Genomic DNA, 10,799 nt, shown 5'->3' with positions numbered 1-10,799 from the left:
TGTATATATATATATATATATATATATATATATGTATATGTATATATGTATATGTATGCAACTATTCAAATTGACGCGATGGTTTCGGCTCCGGCTCTGCTAGGGTTTGCGATTTGACGCGCGGGTAAGTCTTGCTCCATTGCTCGTTCTTATGCCGGTGTGAACATCAGTGGCATCCCTAATTTCCCTCCCGTATTCCACGACTCTCTCGCGCTCGGCACCGAATCGAGTTTCATCCGACGTCTGGGGCCTAATATATACCACTCAATTTGGATTTGGAAATGTTGCATGGAAAGAGAGAGTTGATGGATGTAAAATGAAGCAAGATAAAAATGCACCTCCAGTGGCCACAAACGTCACTAACCACGCTCCATCTGAGGGCAGGGCTGTTACAGATATTGACGCTGCAACTGATTACAACATAACACACACACACACACACACACACACACACACACACACACACACACACACATATATATCTATATGTATATGTATGCAACTATTCAAATTGACGCGATGGTTTCGGCTCCAGCTCTGCTAGGGTTTGCGATTTGACGCGCGGGTAAGTCTTGCTCCATTGCTCGTTCTTATGCCGGTGTGACCATCAGTGGCATCCCTAATTTCCCTCCCGTATTCCACGACTCTCTCGCGCTCGGTACCGAATCGAGTTTCATCCGACGTCCGGGGCGGAAAGGAGGTAAGCTCGCTCTCTTCCTCTCTGACTCTGAGGATGTCGATCTTGCTTCTTCCTGCCGTCTCTATATGGTGGGGAAATTTTTGTATGGTCATCCAAAGCTGGAGTTCCTTCGAAATCATTTTGAGCTTATGAAGCTTGTTGGTGGCTGGAAGATCGGTCCTTTGGCTGGAAGGCATATTTTAATTCAGTTGTCCAATGAGGAGGATTATACTCGTCTTTTTGCCCGGCGTCTGGTGTTGTTTGAGGATTGTGCGATGAAAATCTTGAAGTGGTTTGTTAATTTTGACCCTAAAGCTGAAACCCCAATTATTCATGTATGGCTTAGATTTTCATGTTTGAAGGTTCATTTATTTAATCATGAGATTCTGTTCTCTTTAGCTGCTATGTTTGGGAGACTTCTTAAGCTCGACGCTCCCACTTATAATTTGACAAGACCGTCTATGGCTAGGGTTTTGATTGAACAAGAAGTTACCTTACCTCCACCTAATGAGGTTTGGATCAGTTCAGCTCATAACGACTACTGGCAGCAGATAATCTTAGAGTAACACCCTTCCTACTGTACTCACTGTCGCATGTTTGGCCATGACCCGGATCAATGTTTTCGTTTACACTCTGAATTGCGGAAGGGGGGAGTTACGAAAAGTCTAATATTGAGCAGCCTTCTTTGATTCCCGCGATAAATGTGGTGGAGGTCCCGACAGCTGTTCCTGCCGAGACTATCTCACCCCACGTACATTCTCTTGATTTGGCCCCTCATGTGGGTCGTCCTGTCTTGCCTCTTCAACAAATTATTCCTACATCTTCTCTTTGTTGGGAGAGCTGTGAAGGATACTATTTTGCCTGAGATGGGTTTTCCTAGTGTCTCTAATACTGATGGGGTGCGGCTTTCTTCGTCTTCTCCTCCTGATGCACTGAATCTTTCTGATAAAACTCAATTACAATCACATCATGCAATGTACTTTCTGATACTCCTCTGGAGGTCTCTAAAATGTTGAGGGATGAATGACATGTTCAAAAATATCGTCGGAGAAAATATCGAGCCCAAAAGAAAGTTCAAAATGATAGTAGTGGAAACAATTTGATGGATGTGAATCACTATTACTCAGAAGGAGATAATGGACGGACCCAGAATAGATCTTCTATGAAGGGAACAATGTCTATTCATGTTTAATGTCTTAATTTGGAATATCAGGGGAGTTGCGGATACTCACTCCCTTGGTAGACTTAAATTAATGACAATGATTCATAAGGTCGGTATTTTCTCTATTTTGGAACATTTGGTCTCCCCTCTGAATGATCGTATTTTGGATAAATTTAAACATTTTTCTTTCTTTGCTAATTGCTCTAATAAGATTTGGTTGTTTTGGCGGAAGCATATCACAGTTGATGCATCATTGACGACAGATAGTTTGTGCCTGTCTCTTTCAATATAGAGAAATTTTCTGGTTGTCTCACTTTCGTTTATGTTGGGACTTCAAATGTTGCAAGATATGATCTTTGACACAAATTATCTAGTATGAGAGCTCTAATCCACCAAAATTGGATGGTGGGAAAAGATTTTAATATGATTATGCATGACTCTGAAAAATTGGGAGGCAGGAGAGCTGTCCCCAATTTAATGGATAAATTCACTGGGGCTATGGATTTGGCCGGTATCTCTGATCTGGGTTTTGTTGGTTCCAAGTTTACTTGGAAAATGGGCAAGCTTTTTGAACGCCTTGATAGGTGTTTTGCTAATCCATCGTGGATATCCTCTTATGGCTTCTCTCAAGTTCAACATCTATATAGATCTGGATCTGATCATAATCCCCTCCTCTCTTTTGATTTTTTTCAAAAAAGTTTCCACTTACCATTTTCGGTATTTAAATATTTGGGTCAGACATGATGATTTTCTGAGAGTTGTTGCTACTAATTGGAGATGTGATGAGGTGGGCAATGCTTGGTTTACTCTCTGGAAGCTTCATAAAAAGGTGGCTTCTGCTTTAAGATCTTGGAACTGGGATGTTTTTTGTGATGTTCGCGCTAGAGTTAAGAGAGCTGAACAGAGGGTCAATATGTTACAGGCGCTTGATGAGTCTTTTGTTGATATTATTCTTGATCTGCAGGAGGCTCACAAAGAATTATTGGAGGCTTCCCTTTGGGAGGAGGAGCTTTTGCAACAAAAAGCAGGGGAGACTCGTTTCTCTCAATGTGATAGAAATACGAAGTATTTTCATGCTTGTATTAAACAACGACGGGCTAATAATACCATTGTTAGAATTAAAAATGTTGAGGGGATCTGGATCACTGGGGATGAGGAGCTTGGTGAGAGGGATGTCCTCTATTTCTCTAATCTCTTCACTTCTCATGACACTTCGGGCTCTATTGATATTTCTTTATTTGAACGACGGGCTAATAATACCATTGTTAGAATTAAAAATGTTGAGGGGATCTGGATCACTGGGGATGAGGAGCTTGGTGAGAGGGATGTCCTCTATTTCTCTAATCTCTTCACTTCTCATGACACTTCGGGCTCTATTGATATTTCTTTATTTGATGATGTGCGTCATCACATGGAGGATCTTGACCTTTGTGGTATTCCCTCGTTTGAGGAAATATTTTTTGTTATTTCGGAAATCAATTGTAACAAAGCTCTTGGGCCTGATGGTTTTACCTTTGATTTCTATATTAAATGTTGGAGTATTGTATAGAAAGAGATGGTGGAAGCTATTTAGAGTTTTTAAGGGGTGAAACACCGGGGAATTATTTCTCTGCCACTTCTCTTGTCCTCATCACCAAATCCACTCAAAGAATAACGTGGGATCATTTTAGACATATTTCTCTGACATCAGTTGTGTCTAAAATGATTAGTAAACTGGTGGTTAGAAGGATTCAACCTCACCTTCATACTTTAATCTCTTCGAATCAATCAGCTTTTATTCAAGATCGTGGGATTACGTACAATATTATGCTTGCCCAAGAACTTATTATGGATATTGATAAGAAATGGTTACTAAATTGGATATTCGTAAAGTCTATGATTCTGTAAGTTGGGATTTTATCCTGTATGTTCTCAAGACTCGGGGCTTCTCTCAGGCATTTTGCAAACTTATACTTTCCTGGCTTCAATGCAATAAATATAGTATTCTCATCAATGGTCAATCTCGTGGGTTCTTTAGTGCAGGGCGTGGGATTAAGCAGGGCGACCCCTTATCCCCTACGATTTTCATTATGATCTTTGATTACCTCTCTCGTCTTTTAAATGATCTTTTTAGGCAAAATCCCACATTGTATTATGCTCATAAATCCAATACGTTGGTAACTCATTTGGCATATGCAGATGATATTATTTTGTTCTCTAACGCTAGCAAACAAGCGGTAAGGAAAATACATCGTTTACTGGAAGATTTCTAATCTGTTTCTGGTCTCCTCTTTAGTGCAAATAAATGTTACTTGTAAATGGGAAATACCGTCAATCGGTCCATTGCAAGCTGGATTGTCAATTTCACTGGTTTCTCTCTCTCTAACCTTCCACTTAAATTTTTGGGGGTTAATTTACTTAAGGGCAGGAAAATGCATTCTCAGTTTGATGAGGTGGTGGAAAATGCGCGAAAAAGAATTTTGAATTGGAAAAACAATTTCCTTTCATTTGGGGTAGAATTACTTTGCTTAAGAACATTCTCCAATCTCTTCCTTTATATGCTCTACAAGTTTTCCAAATTAAAAAGATTACCCAATTGAGCCTTGAAAGATGTTTTAACAAGTTCTTATAGGTGGGGAACCATTCCGGTAGAAGATGGATGCCTTGGAAAAATATTTGCAAACCAACTTATGCTGGTGGTTTGAGTTTCAAATCACTTCATATTGCTGACATAAATGTTTCTAAGCAATGGTTTAACTTTCGAAAGGGGATTCTCTGTGGGCAAAATTTTTGCTTAGTAAATATTGTCAGTCTTCTCTCTCTGCTTTGATTAATTGACGGTTGGGTGATTCTACAATGTGAAAGAGATTGCTTTGTATTAGAGATTGGACAAAGGATTTCATTTACAGAGAGTTGAGGTGTGGTAACATTTCCTTTTGACATGATTGTTGGACCCATGTTATGCTTGACTTGAGGGATACACGTTATGCAAGCCTTCTTGTTTCTGACATGTGGGTGGATGGTCATTGAAATTTTCATCTTCTTCTCAACATTGTGGGGCTAAAGGAGGCTACTTTCATTGCATCAATTCCTATCGAGCCCCATATGCATGACACTCCGACTTTGAAATTGCCTACATCACGCTCGATACCAAGTCTTTATATTTTGCTTTACATATTTTTAATAAGCTCCCTTTGGGGGAGAGTGTTTGGAGTTGGGATTTGACCCCATCCATGTCCTTCTTGGCTTGGAGGATCTTCTATTCCATTATTCCTTGCGATGATATTTTAAAATTGAAGGGGTTGAGACTGCTTCATGTTATCTGTTGTGTAACGCAGCGGAGGAGTCTATTGAGCACCTTTTTTTCTTATGTCCCTACGCAGTTTATTTGGCAGAACGCTGGTTTTTGGTTTGGTATTAAGTTGTCTCCTGCTCGGAATCTATTTAGTACCATTCTGGTTTGTAACCCAGATCGGAATTAAAAACATTTTTTTGTAAATTTATCTTTACATTATTTGTTGGTTTATATGGATGACTCGTAATGATATCAAACATGAGGGTAAAGTCATTCATAATACGACGGTCTTTGCAAATATCATTGCATATGTTAATAAACTTTGTAAAGTGGGAGCTGCTAAAAATATCCTTTTTTCGGGCATAAACTCTGTCCAATCAATGGGGTCGACGATTTTGGTTGGGGGGGGGGGGGGTGGGGGGGGGGGGGGAGGATATCGAAACTCCCGATTTTGGTGGGATGGCGGCCTACTCCCACGGGGTGGGTAAAGTTTAACACTGATGAGAGCTGGAAATCTTGCAATGCTGGCTGTGGGGGCATTGCTAGGAATAATGTCGGGGATTGTATTCTTTTCTTCTCTTCTCGTTGTTTCTCTGATACTTCTATTGAAACGGAAGCTAGGGCCATGTTAATGGCTGTCATGATAGCTGCTTCTCTCAGTTGACAGTTTATTATCATTGAAAGTGATTCCCGCATTTTGATTGATATTCTTGCTAATGGGGCCAATGTTTCATGGGATGTTCTCTATTATATTAAGAGGATTAAACTCATATCCTCTCATATTTCTGTTATTTGGAGGTTCATTCATCGTGAGGGGAATAGACCCGCTAATTTGCTTGTTGTTGTTGGTAGTACAAGTCACATATGTTGGGTAGGCTCTGTCCCCTCTCCCCCTTTACACACTTCAGTTGTTTTGGACAAAGTAGACGCTCCTTATGTCCGTCGTGATTGTTCCTGCTAGCCTGCCTGTTTGGTGTCCCTTGTTTTTATGTTTTATGTTTCAGTTGTATGTCTTGTGCCTTTATTAGCACATTACTCTGGTTGGTTTATGGTTTTTTTTATGGCACAGAAGGCTCATTTCTCATTCTTACTGCATGTACTTCTAGTTTATTTGGCTAGTTTGGATCCATCTATTGGTGTTGATTCCTTATTTCGGTGGTTGGAGTTTAGGGTGCCCTCGGGTTCCTCTCGAGAGGCATTTATTATGCTGGGCATTTCGAGAATTCCTATGTGCTTATCCCTTTTGCGGAATGCTGGATTTTGGTTACTCTGGACATTAATGTGACTGGGTCTTTTTGCTTGGCTGAACGTTTCCTCCATTATGGTCTGCATGAAGAATACCTCCTTTGCTCGAAGACCTGTTGCACTACTGGGACAGGATTGGGACTTGTGTTACCTTCTTCTCTTCGTTTGCTACACTGCCTAATGCTGCTCTTTGCTACACATCTATTTGGTTGGAGATTTTTGGGTATACGATATTTTTTTTCCTTTTGGGTATACCATTTGTTTGTTTTTTTTTGGTTTCAGAGGTTTTGTAGATAAATAAGGACCGTCTTTATGTGTGAGTATTATATTTTTTAGATTTTTAGTTCGGGGGAACTCACCCCAACAACTTTTGTACTCACATTTTTATCTAACATGTAGGGAGCCGAATGATGCTCTTTTCCCCTCCCCTCCCCAAAAAATAATAATAATAATAATAATATAGATAAAGCCCAAGGGCTAATATATTAAAAATAAAGAAAGATATAAATAGATTGTATGAGAGGACCCAAGCATGACACCCTACCCACATGGTAAACACCACATGCAAATGTTTCAAAAAAAAAAAATACAGAAAAATATATGAGAGCCCAAAAACCAAGTGTCAAAACACGCAGTATCATGTAGCTAAAGAGCGACCTAATTTTGTCTTGTCTCTGCCTCTAGTTTTAGGAAGGAGCCGGCTAACAAATTGGTAAGATAAGTGTCACTGCCAGTAGTCACCAATGTACCGTCTAATAAGTTTCTAATCTCGAGTTGACATCCATTTTTCTTCTTCCTCCTGGAATAAATCTATCATTCCTCATCCGAAGACTGCTTCACCTGATCAATGGATTGGTCAAAAGTGTGTCGGACATGTGTAGGTTGTTGAACATTGAAAACAACTACTTGTTGTACCAGCTGATCTTTTATTGGATCAAAGGAGCACTCTCATGTGTCTTGGCATGTAAGTGAGTCTTCTTTAATAACAATGAGTGGTATAGACACGTTTGGATCAGTACTTGTAGTATGGGGAGATATTTCATGAGACTTCAAAGTACCTTGCTTCAAACCAACAGATGGAATAGAGTGTTCAAAAGCAGGAGCATCCGGGGGTAGAACGGCTTGGGTATGATGTTCTTCATCAGGAACAACGTCAGTCAGATGAGCAGAGGTATATGCGATGTTGGAAAGAGGGTCAGGTTGCACCTTCTCAGCGGGGATGGTAGGTGGCAAGACATCCACTCCTAATTCAGTATGAATAGATTTTTGAACAGGTTGTTGATCTTTAGTAATATCCGACCTTAGATGAGGATGCAAGCGATAGCAAATAGTAGAACTGGGGCCAAACATACTGCAATGAGAGCAATAAAGAGGGTGTGGTTCTATTTCAACCATTTGCCAATACCCGTTGTGAGTTGTTATAATCCATACCTCATCCGGAGCTGGTTGGGTGATATATCTTTCAACTAATACATAAGCCACAGAGGGTCTAGTGACAACAAGCGTAGAACTATCAACCTTGAGAGCTTATCGTAAGCAGTTGCTAAAGAGTAGAAAATTTTCAAGTTAAACATGTGTAGTTTTAACCCTAGAAAATTTATCCAAACATGAATGATAGGGGACTCCGCTTTTGGATCAAAATCGACAGTCTACTTCAGGATTTTTATAATTGTCGATATTGATTACCTTACGAGAAAAAAATACGAGTGTAATTCACATCGTGAGATAATTGAATAACTATATGTCGGCCATCAAGTAAGCCAATATTCAAACTACACATAGCTTCATAGCATCAAAATCTTTCCGAATGATCTGAAGATTTGAGTGATCATAAAGGAATTTCCCCAATAGAGCAAAACGCCAAGAAGACGCAAGAGTATTGGTTTCAACTTTAGAGAGAAAAAGAGCAGATTTCTCATTTTTTTACCAAGTTTTTTAATGAAAGTGTGATCACCAGCGCCTTCAAAAGCCTCGTGAAAGGATTGTGGAACATTGCAGGACTTATCGAAACCAAAACCAGACTCTGAACCTGAGGCGTGATTACCCGCAAGTATAGTAGCATGCGTTCGGTCCGGGGCCATCACAAAGGTGCGACTTTAGGACAAAATCTGAAGTCAACAAAAACAGGTCAGCAAAGAACATAAACGAAAGGGAACAGTTGAAGCAATCAAAACACAAGGAAACAAACAGACGATGTCAGAGAAGACGAAAACTCGAAGTCTTTGAGGCAGACGAAGTCGCAAAGTCGAGGACCGAAGCAGGCGAAGTCGAAGCAGACGGAGTCGAGCAGACGAATTCGACACAAATGAATTCAAGGCAGACGAAGCACGACGAAGGAACAGACGAAGTCGAGCAGACGACGAAGTACGACGAAGGAGCAGACAACGATTTCGATCCGACGTAGAGATAACAAGGGCTACTCGGGTCGCCATGAAGACGCGACAGGAGTAAACCCTAGCAGAGTTTTTTGTTGGCTTTGTTTGCCTCGATTTCGATCCGAAGTACATATGTACATATATGTATGTATGTATGGATGTATGTATGCATGCATGCATGCATGCGTGCGTTTTTTGTTTCTCTACTCGTATTGGTTGAGAACTAAAAAGTTTTTGTTTTACAGACAAACTACCTAGTTCCTAGTTCCTATGTAAAAACATATCTAACACAAAAACTTTGTTTTTTACATTTATACCACCCACTCAAATCTTTTATATCACATAAAAAATAGCACTATTTAAACTTTTAAAAAGGGAAATACACCTTTCCTTTCATAGGTAAGGTGTTATATATGTAAAAATTGAAGTGTAGGTGATACCGGAATAAGTAGGAAAAACAAGGGAAACACTCAAAGCAAACTTTTATTAAACTAGAGGTAGAGTTACAACATGACACAAGCGAAAATTAACAACACCAAAACATAAAATGACACAAAAAAACACCTCTGAAGTGTATTTCTAGGGTGATTGACTCTGGCTAGGTGGATCAGGATGGCTAGCGAGGATGGCTAGCGAGGATGGCGACAACAAAGATGAGTTGAGAAACTGTAGGAGAAGCTAGAGGGCTGGTTGTCCTGTGCAGCGACAATAAGAAATTGGGGTAGAAATGGCAAGAACAACAAAGGTTTGTTGTCCCGGGCCGAAGGCAGCAAGGACTGGTGGGCCAGTAGCTATGTTAGCAACGATGCAAGTGGTTTGGGGTGGCAGAAAGGTGTTGGACAATAAGGTAAGGCTGCAGTTATGGGTTTGTTGGTTGCAGGAATGGAGGGGGAGGCAGGTGGTTGAGGAGAGGAAAACAACGGTAGGGAAGATGAAAATGGAAGACACAACACCACGTTGGAGTAGGATATAGCTAGAGCACCACCACTTCCTCGGATACAACCCTAGAACAGGGAGAACTGCTCCACAAAGGAATTTGAAAGCAATACACAACAAAAACTGAACCCTAAACTATGAAACAAAAATATATATATAGACCTAGCTAGGTGGGAAATAGGAAAGGAAAACCGATGAGAAAGGGAGGAGAAAAGGGCAGGCGACAATGCCGCCCTCTCCAAAGCTGCTCGGTTAGTGCAGTAGATATGAAAGGAAGCCCACAATAATCATGCTCGACTCTTTTGGAAGCCTGGACCGGGTCTCCTGGACCGGCCACTATGCCAGCCGGTTCAGCCGACTGGCTTATTTGTTGTTTCCTTGCGGGAAGCTCCCGCCTCGTGTAAATGCGGGAAGCCCCGTGTTAGTCTCCTTGGGGGAGCTTCAATTTCATTTTTCGAAGCTTCAGGCTCTTCATAGTATGGTGTCAAGTCGGCGACGTTGAGCGTGACTGAGACATTAGAGCCCCCTAGCAGGTCAAGTTTGCAGGCGTTGTCATTCCAAATCACATTTTGGTAGTAAATGTATTTGTCCGCCTTTGATATGCCTGGGCTGGAACTATAGGAAGACAAGTATTCTCACTGCTCAGGTATCGAGTCATTCCAGGGGTAACCTACTTTTTTTCACTCAACGTAAGCAGCTGAGTGCAGTTGAGGAACTAGTATGGGAGGAGGGATTAATTTTGGGATGAATTTTGTGTAAGTTGCACCCCTCTCACTAGCACCCACTCAAGAAAGAGCTCTTTGTCACTGATAGGACCTGGATCCCATTGAAGAATTTCTCTTCTGCATCAAACTCCTTGGGCCCATTACAAAACTGGGGTTCATTTCTCTTGTCAGGACATCTGTTTAGGGGTGCCATGCAAAACTGGAAATAATCTTTGAATAACACCACATGATATTCCCCACATGACACAAACTTACTTCACTTTTGACATGTTGGATCTTTCTTCATTAGGGCGACTTGGGTGGGGGGTTCTATTCATTTGAAAAATCAACATCTCGCTTATCCAGGGTGGACCTGATGTCGGCTTATAATCTTAACCCTTATAGACGTTCAAGGTCATTCCTG

The 10,799-nt window shown here is 40.9% G+C and overlaps 1 protein-coding gene across 2 annotated transcripts in view; it reads left to right on the top strand.

Annotated features, from left to right (window-relative positions):
- LOC110028695 (calcium-dependent protein kinase 11-like) overlaps window positions 1-10,799 on the top strand; it is a 30,727-nt gene that overhangs the window by 17,048 nt on the left and 2,880 nt on the right. The window lies entirely within an intron of this gene.

Source organism: Phalaenopsis equestris, unplaced genomic scaffold, assembly GCF_001263595.1.
Source record: "Phalaenopsis equestris unplaced genomic scaffold, ASM126359v1 Scaffold000522, whole genome shotgun sequence".
Lineage (NCBI taxonomy): Eukaryota > Viridiplantae > Streptophyta > Magnoliopsida > Asparagales > Orchidaceae > Phalaenopsis > Phalaenopsis equestris.
This window is presented reverse-complemented; position numbering and strand designations above follow the sequence as displayed.